Below are 14,284 nucleotides of genomic sequence, written 5' to 3' on the forward strand. Positions count from 1 at the left end.
ATTGAAATCTCTTTCAAAACAACAAATGGTTTCAATAATAAATATAGCATTTTGCCTCCCTTGTCAGGAGAAATTCAAGAATCCACATAAATGATCTTAAGATTTAAAGAAAAAATACAAGTATTTTATGTTTCAAAAACAAATCTACTCTGATTAGATAATGTCAGTTTCTCAACCAGAACAATATCCCACACTCCTCATTACAAAGCATAATAATGCAACAAAAAGTCAACAGCCAAATAAAATCTCCTCAAGTAAGAAACTTAACATAAAAGCAAGTTCTACACAATCATCCTGAAAATGCCACAGCAAAGGGAAGAACTGACGACCATTCCAGAGAATCATGTAAAAGAAGAATGGTCAAAGTAGCGCTTTGGCCATCATCACTTGATTATAAAAATGACGAAATCTTGGTCAAAATCAAAAGCTGGGTACTGAATGTGGAAAAAAGCAGAAACAGCAAACCAGGATTGGTCATTCTGCCAAAAGCCATCTTGAAGAAAGATCGCATTACAAACAATAACAGGAATCCGATCTACTAATCTTAGAAAACGACTCAAAAAAGATTATCGCTCCTATAGGCTCTGCAAAAATAACGGTCTACATATCTGCACATGGAATATAGCTGTTTGCAATCAGCTCCATATTTAAGACAAAAAAATCATCTATTTATCAATATTTTACATCATTTGTCTGCAAGAGACATGGAAAATGGTATCTTCTTGCCTACTGGGCTACGAGGTACTTCATAGGCAAGTGGCAAAACTTTCACCAATGGGTAGGCCAACAGCGGGCTTAGCAATCCATGTGAAAACAAGTCTTACCATAAAAATTGACAAATTAGACACCTTCTGGGTACTAGGAGCAAAACTATACTTGTCCAAATACAATGGTCCATAAATTACCATTATAAAATATTCTTATCTCAACTTGAACTGAAGCAGCATCAGCAAAAGGGGCCATCTTCTGACCCAGGCATCTCCAACAAGTAGCTCATGAGCTACCATTAGCTCTCTCGCTTCCTGTGAGTAGCTGTTAGAAATTGGTTTTCAGGTTGGCAGAGGTATTCTCTCTGTCAAAGCAGGAACCATAATCCTAGTCAGGGCAAGTGTAGTACACACTAAAAGTTTACATGTGCTCACCCTCTGGTAGCTTGGTACAGAGCAGTCCGGCTAAAGTATAGAAGCAATGTGTAAAGTATATGTGCACACACAGAGTAACAAAGAGAAAACACAACAAAAGTACTCCACACCAGTTTTAAAAAATAGCCAATATTTATCTGAGTAAAACAAGACCAAAACGATAAAAATCTAACATACACAATTCAAGATACGTAATTTGCAAGATTAAATAAAAAATACAGTGCTTGGAAAGAAATAGCTCTTACAGGGGCTATATGGTCGTGCTTGACCGGGGCAAATCTAAAAGATCATGCCTACCAAAATGGAGTGCAGGACAGATACAGGAGTCACACAGACCCACTGACAGTTCCTTGGATGCATTGATGCTCGGGAATGATCAATTGAGCAAAGAAGAAGTTGCTTCACTGTCAAACGTATTGCATTGTTTCCGAAGTCAGGAAACGTCATTGATGCGTTGATGTCAAGAGCGCTGTGCGTCAGGCCAATTCATTAATGGGGAACCACTGGGCTGTATGCAATGCATAGGCACAAAGTCATGCAGGGCCGGGAATGAGTCTGGTACCGTGTGTCACAGGCAATGCTGTGTCCGAGACTCATGCAGTAGCGGTTGTGCGGGGGTTCCTCATCAGCAAAGTCGTGGCTCTGTTGTAAGTCGAGGTCGTTGCGTTGTGCAGTTGGCGAGCAGTGTCCATGACTTTGGTGCAGTCAGTGGCAATGCGTTGATATCGCAGAGAAATGCGCGGGTTATGATCTATGCATCGGTATCAATGCATTGGTTACTTGGGTTGCAGCACTTAACACTCACATCCGAGAGCCGAGGACTGGATTTGTCACCATTTGGCAGAGCAGGAGTCACAGTAGAGGAGCAAAGGTGCTGGTAGTAAGATGCAAGTAAAGTCTTTGATATCCATGAGATTTCAGAAACAGGGGACAAGCCTGAAAAGGCCTTTGGAGAAGCTTTAGTGATACAGTATGCAGAGTGTCAAGTCCAGTCCTCTCACTTGCAGGCAAGAAGCAGCAGGCATTCATGTCAAGACAACAATTGACATTTTTAAAACTAAGTGCGTTCCAACAGTGAGCCACGGTTGTGAGATCTGGGGATACTATTCAGTACACCCTATTAAGATTGCGGAAAATAAGTTCCTTAGAAGTCTGTTAAAAATTCTGCAATGTATCCCAGCTGAGATTGAGCATGAAGAAGTAGGACTGGACTATATCTCAGAATTTAACCATCTCCGCCCTTTACTTGTGTCGCTTTTCGTATGGCTGAAGGAAGAATATGGGTTTAATCAATTAATATTAAGGGACTGCTTGGCCCTGGATTATAGGTTTAAATTTTCCTGGTTGTTATACGTTAGGAACACCATGATAGACTTGGGTAGGCCTGACCTTTTCTGCGATCCAGACCATATTACCAAGTGGATCTTGCACAGACCAAGTCCATGATTATGGTCTATCACCTTTTTAAATCTAGGAGTGATCAGGAATCTTTTTAAACCCTTGAGATGGTTGGTTTCCATAAAAAGTTGTTGACCATATGCAGACTTAATATGATCCTTCAACTACTGTTAAATGGAAATGGGTGGCACAAATTCTCCCAATTATCTGCATGCATTTGTGGCAATGTTTCCTCCCCTGATACTTTGCACATTATTTGTATTTGCCCAAGGTTTAATATCCTTTGTTTTATGTATATGTATATATATATAAACGTATATATATATACATGTATATACGTATATGTGGCCCCTATTGAGACCTCTGAATTTTAGACTAGTGCTTCCTGCACTATTGTTTCTACAATCTTTATTTAATCTGCATGTGTGTTTCATTTTAACGTGGTTTTTATCAGGCGTTCTAAGATTGAAACAGTGTGATGTATTGTTATTACATTTTTTTGAATGTTGAGTTATTCTTATTGAAATGTCTAGTTTGTTTTGACTTGACTAAATATGGAATGCTTCACACATCTGGAAAATATGGGCCATCATTTTTGCCACAAAAACATTCCACAAATCAATTAAATCATTTGGCAACACAGAAAAGCGTTTATAAATTGCAAAATGTGTTTAGACATGATGACCGAATTGCAATTTGGAAGAGACATGTTAGCGGTGTCCATTCCAAATTGTGATTCATTTACCTGTGCATTAATTGTGAGTGATGTAATTCTGGTCTCATTCCATTGATCAGTTACAGGCCCCCAAGTTGGGGTGGTAACTTATTTCCTAAACCCCTTCCACTTTGGGAATAGAGGAGACTGCTTTTTCTTCTTTTAAAAAAAAAAGATTAGCCCAGGTTCCTTTAAGGACATTGGGCTGCTTAAAAAAAAAACTCTTTCCACTTTGAAATACAACCTCAGGGATGGTCGTCTGCTGTTCCTTGCAGGCCACCATCCCCGTTAATGTAACTATTCAGAGGGCATTGCAAATTGTGACCTGCCTCATGGATATTAAATAGGCTGGTCATTTTGCCAGCCCCTGAGAGTCATTATTTTGTGAACTGACCCATTGGTACAAAGTTTGGTCGTACAAATGAAGCTGTGATTGTAAAAAGTCAGTATGCAATTTACATCCTCTTTTTGTGACGACCTTTATAGCACCTCTCACCCACAGACATACAAATGGATGATATTGGTATCATACTGTTGTATGTCCATTTGGTTTCATGACATTTATGTCCAATTCTGCACACCATTGGTTGTGGGGACAGATTTGTTATATCAGAACATCATAACATTGCTAATTAGTTTGATAAATATGTTTGTTCGAAGCTGCGCAGAAAAAAGTGAAGTTGCACTTGATGAAATTCTGCAATTAATGAGAACACTGCTTCACGCAGTTATAGTTTGAGGTTCATTTTTAATGTAAATGGCTAGCAGGAGATCATGTAGACCAGGAATGCCAAGTGTAATTTGCATAAAATAACTATTCACAATTATTCAGTTGGTTGCCAAATAGTTTATTGGAGTTAAATAGTATGTACTGGCTTGTCAGATGTACTTTTATTTGCTGTCATTTCATTGCTCATATTATAATATTGGCAGCCAGAATTATTCTAATTTCCGCTGTGGCTGATCTTGCCATGAGATATGTTTTCTTGTAGTCCCTTCTCTCTTGTGCTCTGCACGACAATGTGAAGATAGTTGGCGTGAATCATCAGTGTTGTTTGGTGTTTATTGTATTAGCTGGATTAGAGGTTTCCATCTTGTTCTTAACCTTTTGACTTCTGTGGACCCCCACTTAATCAGTACTGCAATCTGGGGATACCCACTGAATCATTATTAGAATCTGAGAATCCCCCCCCCGAGCCATTATTGGAATTCAAGGGTCCTGACCTAAGCTATTTTGGTGATGTGAACAGCAAAATAATGCACAGAGATTCGGAAACAAACATTCACCATACAAATTCCCAAATTATGAAATATTTTCGTTAATATATTTTATTTAATTCACAAACAAATATAAAAAAGCTACATTTTAATTTCAATGGGAAGTTTGGAAGATTTCTAAATTCAACTGAGACCATCCATCACACAAACTACATCCTATTTCACTGCTCCCACAAGTCAGTCTGAGGATACCAACTTAATTTCTAGACTTGTATTTCAAACTCCTTCACATTTATAGAATATTTTACATTTTTCAGTTTTACATTAAACTTCTTTGTTTATATGCACCCTATTAATACCTTAATATTCTTTAATTGTCAAAGCTGTTGTGGGCACCCTGAGTAGGCGTTGCAGACTCCCAGAGGTCTCAGGACCACAGGTTAAGAACCACTGATGTAGAGTGTTAATAGAGTCAGATTGGTTTGTCAAACAGATTCAGGTTGTAAAAAGTCCTGTCTATGACACTCCCTGAGTACCTTGATTTAAGTTAGTAAAAACCAGCCCTTCACCATCTTCCTGAACTCCAGGGGTCTATTGATGGTTTGTGTCTTTGCTAAAAGTCAGTTCCATAATTTAACAACTTGGACTGAGAAGTATTTCCATTTGATGCTTTTCTTTTTTAATGTTGTGTGATTAGCTGAGGTGCTAATATGAAATGCAGTGTCCTCTAATGGGTATTTGGACAAAATATCAAGTTTTAAATATCGAGTTACAGAAACATTGAAAACAAAATACAGGGATACAAAAACATTGTGATGCAGAAATATCTTTGCCAAGAATACTGTTTTATTTGAGTAAGTAACATCATTATTAATATCGTTTTCAATAACATATTTGTAAAAAATATCATTTTTTAATTATCTTTATGTGTTTTAGTTAATAAATTAACTACGCGTTATTCTTGTTTGTATAATTGTTCATATTTTTAAATATAGTTTGTCATTTTAAGTAATTCATAATATTAATTTAATTGCTAATAGTAATTTATAGTGTTGCAGGTGGTTGCTAGGTTTGTAGTGTTATAGGGTGGGAAGTTAATTAAATATAATTAGTTATTATTCATTATTAATTATTTAGTTGATTATTAATTATATAAATTGTGTACTATTTATATTTTTTAGTTATAAATTGGGTGCATGCTGCCATGTTTGAGGGGGCATAGGGTGGGAAGGTAATTGAGTAATAATTAATTAAAAACGAATTATTCATGCAGTAATAATTATTTAATCAATTATTAGTTATGTTAATTGTGTTATACTTATTTATTTTTGTTATATTGTAAGTGGGGGGCTGCTACATTTGTGGGGAGATATTGAGGGAAGCAAATTAAGTAATACATTGATAATTAAAGTAGTTTAATAATGTACATTTTGTTATTGTTTTTTATTTTTATATATACATGGTTTATTTTTGGGTAAGTAATAACGTTCATATTAAGAGTTTTATATTTGTTGGAAATCAATAGGGTTCTTCAAATATGTAATGTGTTTAAAGTGAAGCACCTTTCTTATTGTTGCAAAGACTGGAGTGGGAATAGTAAATTTAACCTGTCCGAAGTCCAATGTTTTCCCTACTGGTGCACAGACTGGAGTGGAAATAGTTCATCTTAACTCTTTGAAGCCGAATGCTTTCCCTGCTGCTGCACACATTGCAGTGGAAATAGCAAAATGTACCCCTCCAAAATCCAACGCTTTCCCTACTGTTGCACAGACAGGTTTGGAATAGTAAATCTTACCCCTCTGAAAACCAATTCTTTCCCTACTGTTGCACTCACTACAGTGGGAATAGTAAATGTACCCTTACAAAGTTTAATGGTTTCTCTACTGTTGCACAGACTGTAGTGGGAATAGTAAATCTTTCCCCTTTCAAAGCTCAACGCATTCTCTACTGTTGCACATACTGGAGTGGGAATTGTACATTTAAACCCCCCTTCCCCGAGTCCAACACGTTCCCTACTGTTGCACAGTCTGGAGTGAGAACAGTACATTTACCCCTCCGAAGTCCAACTGATTCCCTACTGTTTCACAGACTTCAGTGGGAATAGTAAATCTTACCTCTCCAAAGTCCAATGCTTTCTCTACTGTTTCACAGACTGGAGAGGGAATAGTAAATGTAACCCCTCTGAAAGCCTACGATTTCACTACTTTTGTATTATTCTGGAGTGGGAATACTACATCTATTACTCCCAGGGCGCCCAATCATATCTGCAATTGTCAGTTGTCTGGAAAATCTGTCCAAATATGTGGATTTTTTCTCGAATGAGTTTGGCAAGAGTCTTCCATCCTATGTTCAGGACCCAGGTGATTTTCTGCAAAGGGTGTATGACCGCCCATGGGAGGAAGTTTACATCCTGCTTACAGTAGATGTTACTTCATTGTACACGAGTATACATCACGCAGATGGCATGAAGGCTCTTTGTTACTTCCTAGGCACTAGACCTCTGAAACTCTGGCAGCACACTAAAATGCTGCCAGCAATGATTTAGATGTGATTGTCAAGCAATTTTTTCCTATTCAATGGTGAAATATTTCAACAGAAATGCGGCACTGTGATGGGCACCTGCTTCTCCCCCAGGGATGTAGATTTGCATATGGGTTAGTGGGAGGAACAGGTGGTCCATGCAGAATATCAGGTGGAATGGGAGGATGATGCAATTCACTGGAGTTGATTCATAGACAACCTGTTTATCATCTGGAAGATCATTCTTGGAAAGAATTGAGGTGAACAATCTAAACTTGCACTTTACAAGTAATCCAAGAAAAACTGAGGTGAACTTCCTTGATTTGACTCTGCATGTAGAGGAGAACTGGTTAGAAACTAAATTGTTTAGGAAACTGACTGCCAGGAATACCCTACTACATGCTTTGAGCTTCCACCCCCTGCAACCTGAAAGAAAGTATCCCACATGGGGAATGTCTCAGAGTAAGGCGTATCTGTAGTGATAAGCTAGAGGAAGAGAAGGCAATGTACGAGAGCGAGATTCAGAGATATAGGGTGTTCAGAAGGTTATTTGCCAAAAGTCATTTCCAAAGCAAAATCTGAACCTATAGAAGAGATCCTGTTCTACAGGAAGAACAGCCAGAAGCAAAAGAAATGTGACCCCCATTTTAGACTCGTTACTACATATAATGTACAGGAGACAGCCATTAGAGGCATTATGAATAAATACTGGCACCTCATTAGGAATGTTCCTATGCTCAGGGAGGTAGGCCCACAGAGACCAGGTATTACTTTCAGGAGAGCAAGTTCGATGAGACAGGACCCAGTGGTAAGCAGCTCTGAGAGTAGAAAAGTTGGGAAAAACACCTGGTTGATGATGAGAAAAGGATTCCAAAAGTGTGGGAAATGTAAAACTTGTCAACACGGGAAAAACACATTAATGTATAATAAAATTACAAGACTGAACATGCTGTGTATATGTTGAAATGCTCCTTCCAGCTGATGTATATTGGCAGCACAATACTACCAGTCCATAGAAGAATCCTTCAGCATTTGAGAGTGATTAACAATCAAGACCAAGGTTACCCTTTAGCAAGGCATTTTGAAGAAGTCCACAAGGGGAACGTGGAGGGGCTCACATATTGTGTGATTGATGGGGTTCCCAAAAATATGCGATGAGGAAGCAGGGTAAAAAAGCTGAGATAACTGGAGTCAAGATATACTGTAGACTCCAAGGGGCCACAATATTGAAGAGGACATCTACACCCATATTTAGAGGGTTCAAGCACATGGTGTGGGCATTGAGGACAGCTAAGAATCTAGAATTGCATACAACCAGTAGGATGAGAACAATGAATAGGTTCCCAATAAATATTAAACAGAGTTGATTTAAATTGCAGTAGTAGTTAAAGCAATAGTAGGTGATAGATTTTAGGATGATGAAATTGCATGTAGCACTTAATGTTTTTTGCAAAACACTAAGAGGGAGCCTTCAAAAGGGTGTTAAATGAAAGGCAAGCAGTGAGATTAAGACTGGCACATAACATTTTGTCGCATGCTACCGTTGCCCACTGGGGTTGCATGGGGGAACACACAAAGCATTAATAGAACACTCCACTGTGAAGGAGTAATCAACTTTCCAGAGCAGAGGTTTTTACATTTTTTAAAGAATATTTTATCATATATATTGCATATATTTATACACATATGTGATAATATCCTTCCAAACTGATACTGTTATACATAAAATATTTATTGTGCAAAGAGTAATATAATCAGAGCACTCAAACAGTAAAGATACGTTAATGTCCAAACCAGGTAAATAGCAGTAAGTCCACTTTTAATCCATGTATAGGTCCAATGATATACAATTGCAAACGTTCTTCACATCCAATGAACTTTCCATACAATCCATGAACATTTCCAACATCAGTGGTCCCATGAGAGTTTCCAACATCAACGATATTATATATTCATCAGAAGGAGGTCAGACAACACGTGTTTCGTCATTGGGTGGGTAGCACCATGACTTCGTCAGGGCTTAACTGACTGAGTACTCTCCAAAAATTGTAAACAAAAACAGAACTGTTACAACAGTATCAAACACCAGTATTAGAACGTGGAGTGAGACCTGAATCCAAGTTAATTCCAATATCCGAGTATTGACGACGAAGCCAAAGTTGAATAAAGAAGGCGTGCTCAGGAGAGTGCTCCCAAGTAAAAAGTCGGCGTGCATATATGTATGTGTGTGTGTGTGTATACATATAGATTCATTGAAAAAAGTCAAAGGTTACAGACACATTATAGTTAGACTCAGGTTCCACTCATACAAAACCAGTGAAATTCAGCAGTTATAGTTAGCTGTGCTAACTATAGCTCATGCCCCTGCAATGCACCGCTTATGACCTCATATATTACATCATTCACAACATGGTCAGTGACATCACTGGATGTCCCCAAGCACCCTCACCATCCAAGGAGACTTCATTCCCCAACCAGCAGTACGCCAGGAGGGGCATTTGCAGGGGGTGGAAAAAGGGGGCGTGGCCACCAACAACCTCTCAGCTAACCCACTTTGTGGGAGTTACTGGAGTTAACAGTAAGGGTAGTTGGCCCACAAAGACCCTCAGCAGCTAATCAGGGTTCATCCCCTTACCAGCAGTGGTTCCAGGATGGCCGTCCACAACCCCCTCCATCTTAAATCTTTGCCCCGCGTAGGTGACAGTCTCCGGGGGTCTGCTACAAACCCCGGTACAATAATTTGTTTTAGCTCCGGGGAGGTGGCGGTCCCTGGGGCTGCGGGGAGGGCCACACAGCCCCCCTTAAATTAAATAAATTGCCCCAGGAGGTGGTGGACCCCTGGGCTGCTGGGGGTCCGTTTCGGCCGCCCCACATTGATTTTAGTTTTATGCCCCAGGGCAGTGGCTGTTCCCAGGGCGCTAATCCAACTGCTTATGTTTTTCATAGTGCCCTGGGGACGCTGTTTTTCCCCGAGGCTGCAGGGGGCAGCGATGGCCCTCCCTCATTAGCTTAACTTCACTTACCTCATGGAGGTGGCGGTCCTCGGGACATATGACAAGCCATAGGAAGGAGCCCCTTGCTCCCCCCTGCTTTATATAAGTGCTTATGCCCCTGGGGCCTGGCCTACCCGGTGGTCTGTTAGCAAAGAAGTGCAGGAGTCCACACTTTATTTATTTTTTCGGAGGGAGTCGCGGCTCAAGCGCAGCTCCCGCTGGTTTTTTTTTTCTAAACTTTTTATGCATACACATATATATGTGAGAGTGTTTAAATAAGTATATATTTAAAGATAGTATTACATATTATTTAAATGTATTTAATTTACAATATATTAATGACATATACTAAATATTTAAGATTTGCTATGTTAAGCTATATATATATATATGTATATATATAAAACGATTTTTTGTAAGTTTTTAATTATAGTGTGAAACAAGTTTAAAAATATATATATTTGTACTCACTATTCTAAGTTTACGGAGACAATATATTTGTAGTCAATATTTTTGATACAATCTTTCTGTATCTCAATATTGTTGCATTCGCTATTGTGTCAGTGATCCCTCTGCTGAGAGTATTAAGCTTTGCCTGTAAGATCTTTGTCCCCCTGACATTTATTGCCTTGAGTGTTATGTATAGAGCTTCAGCCATGACAAAGTAATCACAGGAGTGAATAGGTAGGAATATAGATCAGGATTGTTGTGGCAGGGTGAGGGGACTTCAGATCTGGATGGTGGATTGGGCTAGGACATTTGATTCACAAAAAACAGAGATTGCAGGTAGGTAAGACTATGGATGGACAAGTGGGAACAGAGTAAATCCGGGCCTAGATTGAGGTACACTTCAGGACTTTGTAACAGAAGGTCAGAAATCTGGAATTGCAGTTCCACCCCTGATGCTGTGGGCCACAAATATGATTTCGCAATCAATGATTTTGAGCATTGGTCCATCTAACAACACATCAGGAGTGGCAGGATTTGGGTACCGAGGTCAGGCGTAGGGCGGTGCAGTGTAAGGAAAGGATGCTGCACTGAAGAATCTTGGGATGTGCTGACACAGTTCACTAAGGACACCCCTCACGCATCTTGAGGTCCATGATAAAGGGTTAATGCATTGGAGACAGTTTACCTTGGCGTGCAGTGTTTGCACAAAGCCATCAGAGAATGACAACCGCAGCACACCGTGTTGACTTTACATTATTGTGGCTGTTAAGTTATGATTTGAATAAGACGTTCCTCTCCCATGTTCTGTTTATTTTAATTTGCCACTCTCCTGGCCAGGCGGCTTCTCACAGATGACATGTCTGCTTTGGATGCTGCGTCCAATTACACAAGGACACCTACAGAAAAATAAACTGTTGTTCACCCTTCAGATCCCCGAGGGTCGAAGAGCTGAACACACTTAACGAAACTGTTTTAATGAGCTTGTTCTATTAAAATCTGTTTCTTCGCACCCCTCTAGGGCGGCAGAAAAACGCACGCTCTTGGTTTCTCTTTCAATTTACCGATTTGCCACTATTTTTGAAGGGCAATTCACTTACAGATGTTCTGCTGTTCTCTCAATAGGGACTCAGCACAGAGCATGAGGTCTGAAGTAGTCTCAGCAACATATACTCTGCAATTTTGTAGTTTATTACATGTTATCAAAATGCAGTGGAGGGGTATGTGGGATAGGCCACCCGTGCTCTGACATCAGCATGCATATTTTGTGTTCAGGGTTGGACTGGTCTATGGCAACGTTGGCAGTGCCAGATGTGGCAGTCTGCCAGGTCAATGTGTGGGCCAGTTTTGTGGCTGTATGTGGGCTAGTATTGTGGTGTGGTGGGCTAGTTTTGTGCTTAAGTGTGTGCAGGTTTGATAAAACATATTGATGTGTTAATCTGCCTGCTGCAAAACACCGTGTAACCCGTTCATCATATTTTGTAACCCAGATTAGGATGTCACTCTCACCTCGAGCACTTAGAGGGGCAGTAGAGGTGGAAAAGGGAGAGAGGAAAGGCGGGGATAAGACTGAGGGAAGAGGAAGGTGCGTTGTGGGTGCGAGCATCTCATTGGCGCTGCGTCCATGGATCAATGGCACTTTATGGGTGGGGGGATCAAGGATGTGCCAATGTTTTTATCTTTTTCATATAAAAAGAAAATAGTGAATGTCACTGCTTCGTTTCCTGTACATTACCATATACATTGCCTGCAGCAAGCTCAGCTTCCTGTGGTTCTCCGCGTCTCAGAGACCACCCACACAGCAGGTTTTTAGAAAACTCGGAGTTGCTTTATTAACAAATGTGAGACACTTTAAATCTACCACTGTGTAAATTGGGGACATTTTTATTTTGGTGCCCAGACACCAGATCGCTTCAGACTAAACGTTGTTCCCTATATTGTTTCGCGCCTAGGAGGTGTAGCTGAGAATGAAAGAACAATGTATAATTGAAAGTGCCTTTTTCCCCAGCTTCTTTCACATTTCTATTTTTCTATTATTGTTCTTTGGTCTAATTCTCTTTTCCTGAACAAAAGGTATGTTTTTAATAATGACATTCTTCACAGTACACGTTTATGCAAAGCTATTTTAATAAACTCTCCTTGGCATTGTAAGGCTCCTGGAATTACGTCACAGTTTGAACTAACTAAGCAAATATCATCTGAGAGTTGGAACAGTCAAAATGAGATTTTAGAGATCTGAAATCTTTGATTATAGATATATATATATATACACACACACACACATATATATATGTGTGTATATATATATATATGTGTGTGTGTGTGTGTGTATATACATATATATATCTCACTATCCTTCTTTAAGGGAACTAAGACAATTAAAGCATCCGATTTTGCACAACAATGTGAAAATTATGGGTTCTTGGTGTATGCATTGGCTACATATGGTACTTGTATGCATGACAGCTCTATCTTATTTCATAGAAAAAAAACTGAGAACACTATTTTGATGATCTCAGGCTAGTGAAACTCAACTTTGGGAAATTTCCAAATTAAGAAACTTATTTTCTTCGAAACTTTAGAGGCAAATCAACATGTCAAAAACGGGAAAATGAGACAAGACAACACAACAGCTAAAAAGAAATATGAACATCAGTAAGGGAAAGGGGATGAGAATGGTATAACTAGGGGTAGAGGTGCTAGGTTAAAAGTGATATCACATGCAGCAGGACTTCCGTGTGACAATAATGCATGTTACTTGCAAGACACCCCTGATTGCATATATACATGCCCACCAGTGTTGAATTAGGAAGGCGGGCAGTCGGGCATTGGGCGCTGAGCCGGTGCTTCGGGGGCATCTGTGGGCCGTTTCTTTTATAGCCTCTGTAAACTGGCCTAAGAAGCCCACTGCCTTCCCCAATCTCCGCCAGGCCACTGTAATGAGGCTCCAGCGTCACGTGCACTCCCCTGACCTGCTGTAAATTGACGATGGGGTCCTGGTGTTGCTCTGACCTTTGGGGCATTAGCGCCCAGGCCTCTTGCCTCGTGGGCCCTGCTGGCCAGAAGCAGTGTCACCCCCTGCTGGGTCATGACCTTCAGTTTATGGGGCAATGGGGACGGTGTGAATATGCAGGGGCCTCTGAGGGGGTCCGAGGGGGGAGGTGAGTTTGTGGCTGTTGTGCCATTCTCACCTCAGGCTATGGTGGGCTGGGGAGAGGTGAGTAAGAGAAGCGGCCTCCCTAGCGACCAGTTGTTGTCACCTCAGCCTCTTTGCCTTGTGCCTAGACAAGTACAGAAAGCACTGGGTGGAACAGTGTCAGTGTTGTAAAGGAACATTTACAAGAGTTAAATGAACAATGCAGTACAGGAAGATGTCAGCAAGACATAAAGCAAGTGCCCACATGTGGCAAAACTAGATGGGCCCCCTGATTGGAGGTAACTGAGTAAAGCTGAATTAAGTAGAGTATTATATCATGAACTGAGCGTCACCTGTAAACCATGAGCTCATGGAAGACAAGCTTCCTAGATCAAATTATCAGAGGCTTCCATGCTGTCTGACAGAAAGGGTGTGATGCAGCCACAGAAAGGAGTTGCTGAAGCAGTGTGGTCTTAGAAGTTAGTTGAAGCACAGAAAGGAGGGGTGTTCCTGACTTTGGGAGAGTTGCCTGCGAAAGGTCTGTGCAATTTGCAATTCTTAAAAAGTGGGATACAGGGTTTTTAAAATTTTATTATTAATATGTTTTTTAGGATTGCAGTCTCAAGATGTTCAGGCATGGATAACTTCAGAGAATGGTAACTGGAAGTGTTGACGTGTATCTAGATTTCTCATTTTGTGGTCACAACACACATTT

The sequence above is a fragment of the Triturus cristatus genome, chromosome 12 (genome assembly GCF_964204655.1).
Source record: "Triturus cristatus chromosome 12, aTriCri1.1, whole genome shotgun sequence".
Taxonomy (NCBI): domain Eukaryota; kingdom Metazoa; phylum Chordata; class Amphibia; order Caudata; family Salamandridae; genus Triturus; species Triturus cristatus.